General features: G+C 37.5%; 1 pseudogene; it reads left to right on the plus strand.

The window, feature by feature from the left end:
• Window positions 1–200: 200 nt before the first annotated feature.
• LOC102814042 lies at window positions 201–1,091 on the plus strand (annotated as a pseudogene).
• The last annotated feature ends 5,911 nt before the right edge of the window (window positions 1,092–7,002 follow it).

A 7,002-nucleotide genomic window follows, 5' to 3' on the forward strand; every position in this document is an offset into this window, starting at 1 on the left:
TTATAACCATCTTTATATATGGTAATAAAATTAAGATTTTGTTCAGTCATATTTTGTAAACTAATCTTAGTTATAAATTTCTGGAAAGAGAAAACTATATCTTTTAAATGTCAAGTCATTCATAGAAACAAAAACTAATATGAAATCACTGATTATAAATATTAACTTTAATGTCCTACAGATTAGATAAATAGCACACTATGGGGAGAAGAAATAACACTAACGTGTCTGACTTCATCCTGGTGGGATTGACAGACTCTGATGAGATCCAGCTGGTCCTCTTTAATCTCTTTCTCCTGATATACCTGATTACTGTGCTGGGGTATGCAGGGATGATACTGATCATTCACCTCTATCTTCAGCTTCACACCCCCATGTAGTTTTACCTCAGTCACCTGTCATCTCTTGATCTCAGTTACTCAGCTATCCTTACCCGCAAACCTTTAGAGAATTTACTGACTTCCAACAAACATTTCATTTGGCGGTTTCTTCTCTCTTCGACGGCCTATGACCAATATGTAACTATCTGGAATCCTCTACAATACCCAGTTATCATGTCTACTACACGTTGCTACTCCCTCATCATTGCAGCCTACATGATTGGCTTTATTGACTCCACTGTTAGTGTGCTTGCATGAACACCTTGAATTTCTGTAATTCCAATTTAATCCACAACTTTTTCTGTGACATAGTCCCTGTATCAACCCTCTCATGCACTGACACACATAACGTTGAGATCGTAATATTCATTTTTGCTTGTTTCACTTTAGTGGCATCTCTCATCATAGTCTCTGTGTCCTATGTGCCCATTCTCTCTACTATCCTGAAGATCAATTCCACAGCAGGTAAGCGAAAAGCCTTGTCTACCTGTGCCTCCCACCTCCTGAGAGTCACCATCTTCTATGGTTCCACAATTTTCACTTACTTAAAGCCCAGTAATTCCTCCTCCTTGGGCAAAGACCAAGTGGCTTCTGTTTTTTTGTACTATTATGATCCCCATGCTGAATCCACTCATGTATAGTCTTAGAAACAAAGAAGTGACAAATGCTCTCAGAGTTACAAAGAAGAGAGGGAGCAGGAGGCTTTTATGATGACAGTGATATTAAATATTTAAAGACATACTGGGTATGCTTTCATGTTTCTCTCTTAAAACAATTTAATCTTTGCATTATTCTCTGTTTCTATATTCGATAATATTTTGGCACAACTAAAACAGTTTCACTAGTTATTTGATGTATTAGACAGAGAAGAAGTGTATAGCACAGTAGTTAAGAATTCTTATTTTTCAATGATACTTTTCAGGTTTTCAATTCTAGTTCAGCTACCCTTGGAACATAACCCTGGTAATTTACTAATACTAATACTCTAAGTATTTTTTTGTTTTGTTTTGTTAAGTGTATATATATATATATACACACACACATATCTTCCCTAGAATTACTTTGTTGTTATTAAGTGCCACTGAGTTGGTTCCAATTTATAATGACCCTGTATAGAGTTTCCATGGAGTAGCTTGTGAATTTGTAGAACTGACCCTGCTGTTCTAACCAACTTTGCAGTCCAACACATTAACCCACAGGGTACCCCTAGAATTATGTTGTTTGTTGTTGTGAAGTTCAGTAGACCCATAGGGACCCTGTATAGGGTTTCTGAGGAGCTGCTGCTGGTGAGCTTGAACCACCAACGTTGCAGTTCAAAGGATTTGCAGTCTGACACATTAACCCACAGCACCACTCTAGAATTATGTTGTTGTTGTTATGTGCCATCGAGTCGGTTCCGACCCATAGCGACCCTGTATAGGGTTTCCAAGGGTGTTATAGTGAAGTTTAAATCTAAAAAAAAAAAAAGCAGAGCTGTTAAGGCAATGCTAATGACTGGTCTTCATTACCATTAGAATATGTGCATATTTGCAAATTTAAGGAGCCCAGGGGCTACAGCTCTTAAAGCACTAAGCTGTGAACCAACCCTGTGCTAAGAGAGAAAGATGTGTCTGTCTGCTACTTTATAGATTCACAGCCTTGGAAACACTTGGAAGTTCTCCTTTGTTGCAATGTTGTGATTGCACAATATTCTTTGTTATGAAGAATATACACTGGTGTTTTGAAAATTATTTTTGGATGAAAGAATTGATACACAAATAGTTAAAAATATAATGATGATTATAATCTCAGCCCTTTACATTTGTGGATTTGTAATAAAGTTGTTGGTGTTAGGTGCCATCGAGTCGGTACAGACCCATAGCAACCTTATGCACAGCAGAACTAAACACTGCCCGGATCTTGGGCCAACCTCACTACTGTTGCCACACTTGAGTCCATTGATGCTGCCACTTGGCCAATCCATCTCATTGGGGGTCTTCCTCTTTTTCTGTGACCCTCCACCTTACCAAATATGATCTCCTTCTCCAGTAATGAAGTAGGTTGTTGTTGTTGTTGTTAAGTGCCGTGGAGTCGGTTCCGACCCATAGCGACCCTGTACAGGGTTTCCGAGGGTGTAAATCTTTACGGGAGTAGAAAGCCTCATCTTTCTCCCGCGGAGCGGCTGGTAGTTTCGAACCGCTGACCTTAAGGTTCGCAGCCCGATTCGTAACCACTACGCTACCAGAGCTCCTTAATGAAGTAGGTATTGTAATATAATTAAATATTGCTATTGTTAAGTGTCATTCAGTTAGTTCTCACCCATAGTGACTCCATATTGGGTGTCTCAGGATTGACTGGTGAGTATGAACCTCCAACCTTGTGGTTGAAACTAACTTTGTAGTCCAGTCTTTTATCCTACATAACAATACCAGGATTCCTGTAATTCAGTATAGAAAATTGTACATGTTACACTGTAAAAAAATTTTTAATAATGTGCATAATAATAATAAATGTCCTAGTCATTCTAGAGTTTTATTCATGTTTCTCTGAACTAGTACTTTTGTGTGCATATGCATTTAGTTCATATGTAAACAAAACTTCCATATTCTGTTGCTTTTTCTCTTTACATATACCAGTAAAATATTAGTTAATTCCATAATCAATTGTTTTTTTAGAAATCCAGTCTGTACCAATTCAAAGCAACGTTATACACAACAGAATGAAGAACTGCCCCCTCCAGTGCCAACCTCATTATTCTTGCTACACTTGAGCCCATTACTGCTGTCACTGTTCCAATCCATCTCATTGGGAATCCTCCCCTTTTTCCTGACCCTCCACTTTACCAAGCAAGATGTCCTCCTACAGGGACTGTTTCCTCCTGATAACATGTCTGAAGTAAGAGAGATGAAGTTTGCCCATCCTGATTTCTAAGGAGCATTCTAGCTGCACTGTTTCTGACACAGATTTGTTTGTTCTCTTGGAGACCATGTGCATTTAATATTCTCCTCCAATATCATAACACAAATGCATCAATTATTTTATGGTTTCCCTTATTCATTATCTAACATTCACATGCATATGAGATTATTCATAATACCATGCCTTGGATCAGGCACACCTTAGTCCTCAAACTGACATCTTTGCTCTTGAACACTTTAAAGATGTCTCATGCAGCAGACTTGTCTAATGAAATACATCTTTTGACTTCTTGACTTTGTTTCCATGAGTGTTGATGGATGGACTGAACAAAATTAATTCTTTGAGAACTTCAATCTTTTCTCCAATTACACTGATGTTATGTAGTGGTTCAGTGGTGAGGATTTTTCTTTTTTAACATTAGGGTTCAAGACATATGGAAGGCTTTGGCCTTTGATCTTCATCAGTAAACATTTTGAAGCCTCTTCATTTTCGGGAAGCAAGGTTGTATCATCTGTATATCACAGGTTATTAGTGAGTATTCCTCTGAACCTGATGCCACATTTTCCTCATATAATCCAGCTTCTCAGATTATTTATTCAGCATACATATAGATTGGAAAATATGTTGAAAGAATACAACCCTGGCTCATACCTTTCCTAATTTTAAACTATTCAGTGTTCCCTTGTTCTATTCCAACAACTGCCTCTTGATCTGTATACAGATTCCTGAGGAACACAATTAAGTGTTCCAAAATACTCATACTTTGCAATGTTGTCCATTGTTTGTGTAGATCCACACCGTAGAAAACCATTGCATAGTCAATACAGCTCAGGTGAACACATCTTTGTGAAATTCTCTGATTGCAGTCAACATCCATCTCACGTCAGCAGTTATATCCCTGATGCCATGTCCTGGTCTGAGTCAGACTTGAACTTTCAGCATTTCCCTGTAGTACTGATATAGCCATTTTTAAATTATCTTTAGGAAAATTTTTAATTGTTTGTGATATTAATGGTATTGTCTGATGATTTCTGCATTACATCAGGTCCCCTCTCCTTGGAATGGGCATTGATATGGATCTCTGTAACGATTTGGTCAGGTATCTGTTTTCTAAATGTTTTGGCATAAATGAGTGCCTCCAGTGCCACATCAGTTTGTTAAAATATTTCAATTTGTATTCCATCAATTCCCGGAGTCTTGTTCTTTGCCTGTGCTTTCATTGCCCCTTGCATTTTTTCTTTCGGCTCCACTGGCTCTGAATTATATGCTACCTCTTTAAATGGTTGGACATCTACCATTTCTTTTTCTAGCACTAACTCTGTGTAAGTATATTGTTGTGGTTGTTAAGTGCCAGTTCTGATCCATAGCCACCCAAGGAGCAGCTAATGAGCTTGAACTGCCAACCTTGCATTTCAAACCAACTTTGCAGTCCAGTCCATTAACCCACAGTGCCATACCAAGACTCCATGCAAAGCCTTTGAAATAAATGGGGTCTTGTCTCATGAGTGTTATCAGAGCTCTCAGTTTACAGAACTTTGTACCCAGAGTAATGTAAATTCACCAGATTACCAATCTGCTTGTAATGATTTATCATTGTTATCAATTTGCAAATCAATGAAAATCCTATGTTTCTGTGATGTGTAGTGGTAATGATGGTGCTGTACCGTGGAGTTGGTTCAACCTCACAGTGACCCTGTATAGGGTTACTGAGGCTGTGAGTCTTTATGGGAGCAGAAAACCTTATCATTCTCCAGAGCAATAGTTGGTAGTTTCCAACTGCTGTCCTTAAGGTTAATAGGCCAACTCAGAGCCACTATGCTACCAGAGCTCCTTGTGATATGCAATAAGTCTCAGTAAATTGAATTTCTTTTTATTTCATAAACTCATTTTCTTAATACTGAATTTTATAGGCTTATTTTTGTTTGTTGTCAAGTGCTGTCATTTTAGTTCTGATTCATAGGGACCCTGTATAGGGTTTCCAAGGATCAGGTGGTGGGTTTGAACTGCTTACCTTTTGGTACATGGTTCAGTGCTGATCCTACAGTGACACACCAAAAGCTCTAATTTCTTTAAAAATAAAGCATAAGTTTAAATGCTTACTCACTTTTTAAAAATTTGTCGATAGGCAAAGCTAATACTTGAATTCAGGACTAGAACATGTCATAAATTTTGGTTCACTAAATTGCGATATATCTTATATTATTTAAATTTTTCTCTTACATATAGAAGTTTTATAGTTTAAATTTTATCTGTTGTTCAGAGATTATTTAAGATATTTTTCCATGGATTGGATTTTTAAATATTTTCAATGGTTGAATAGGGCTGCGCACCTCAAGGTCAGAAGTTCGAAACTACCAGCTGTTCCATGGGAGAAAGATGAGGTGTTCTGTTCCTGAAAAGATTTACAACCTAGAAACCCTGTACAGGGTCGCTGTGAGTCAAAACTGACTCCATGGCACACAACCACCACATATATGTTATAGGACTTCTGGTGTGGTGTTGTAAAATCAGAACTGGACTCTGAACCACAAAGTCATCAGTTCAAACCCACGAGCTGCTCTTTGGAAATCTTAGGCAGGGTCACTATGAGTTGAACCATCCGGACAGCAATTAACAACAACAATAAGACCTAGTTGAAGGGTTTTTGTCTTTTGTTGTTGTTAGGTGTTGTCAAGTAGGTTGCAACTCATAGCAACTTTATGCACAACAGAATGAAACCCTACCAAATCCAGTGCCATCTTGATGTCCATTGAGGTAATATAATTAAAGTTTTTATTCATAAAATATATTTTGTTATTTGTTCAAAATCATTATCTTTATTCAAAAACAAAGACACTCTCTCTGGATACATCTATTCTGATCCTGCCTGGGTTTTTCAGTCCTTCTTTCTGAAATGTTCTTCCCCAGCTAACTGCATGGCTCATTTCTGATAAGCCTGTCCTGTATAATCCTGCTTACAATGAATCTCATCTACCACTCCCCATGCATCATTTGTTTTCCATAGCAGTTAACTAACATTCCTTATTTGCTGTTTATACATTTCTATGTCTATTTTCCTCCCCTTCAGTGGTGTCCGATGCTGTACTATAATACTTAGAACAGGGCCTCAGTAAATATTTGTGAATGCTTAAGTGTTATTAATGATGACAGTTAGGCATAGACAGCTTAAATAACTTGTTCATAATTGCTCACCTAGTTGATGGAGTAGCTCACATTTGAATTCCAACAATTTTATTCTAGAGCACACATTCTTAACTAACACTTTATCATCTTACTTTTTCTACACAATCACAGTTTACTACAACTTTCTGAGTTGAAGAAATAAAGTTCACTAATTTATTACATATAAAAAACACAAAAATATCAGGGGTCACTCAAAACTGTATATTGGTAGCATAGTTTGTTTACATCTATTGATAGAAGACAGTATGGTTTTGGGCAAGACTAGATGAATTTTAACAAATATACAAATACGAGCATTTTCTCTCCATTTTCACAAAGAGCATTGCACAGGAAAATGCAATTTGTTAGATGATGTAATGGTTCTAGGGGAAGAACCTACATTAGTCATAATATAGGCTATCTGGCAGCAAAGGGTGGAAGAGCTCTGGTAGTGTAGTGGTTACAAATTAGGCTGCTAATCTCAAGGTCAGCAGTTCAAAACTACCAGCTGCTCCGTGGGAGAAAGATGAGGCTTCCTGCTCCATAAATATTTACAGCCTCT

Source organism: Chrysochloris asiatica, unplaced genomic scaffold, assembly GCF_000296735.1.
Source record: "Chrysochloris asiatica unplaced genomic scaffold, ChrAsi1.0 scaffold00531, whole genome shotgun sequence".
NCBI lineage: Eukaryota > Metazoa > Chordata > Mammalia > Afrosoricida > Chrysochloridae > Chrysochloris > Chrysochloris asiatica.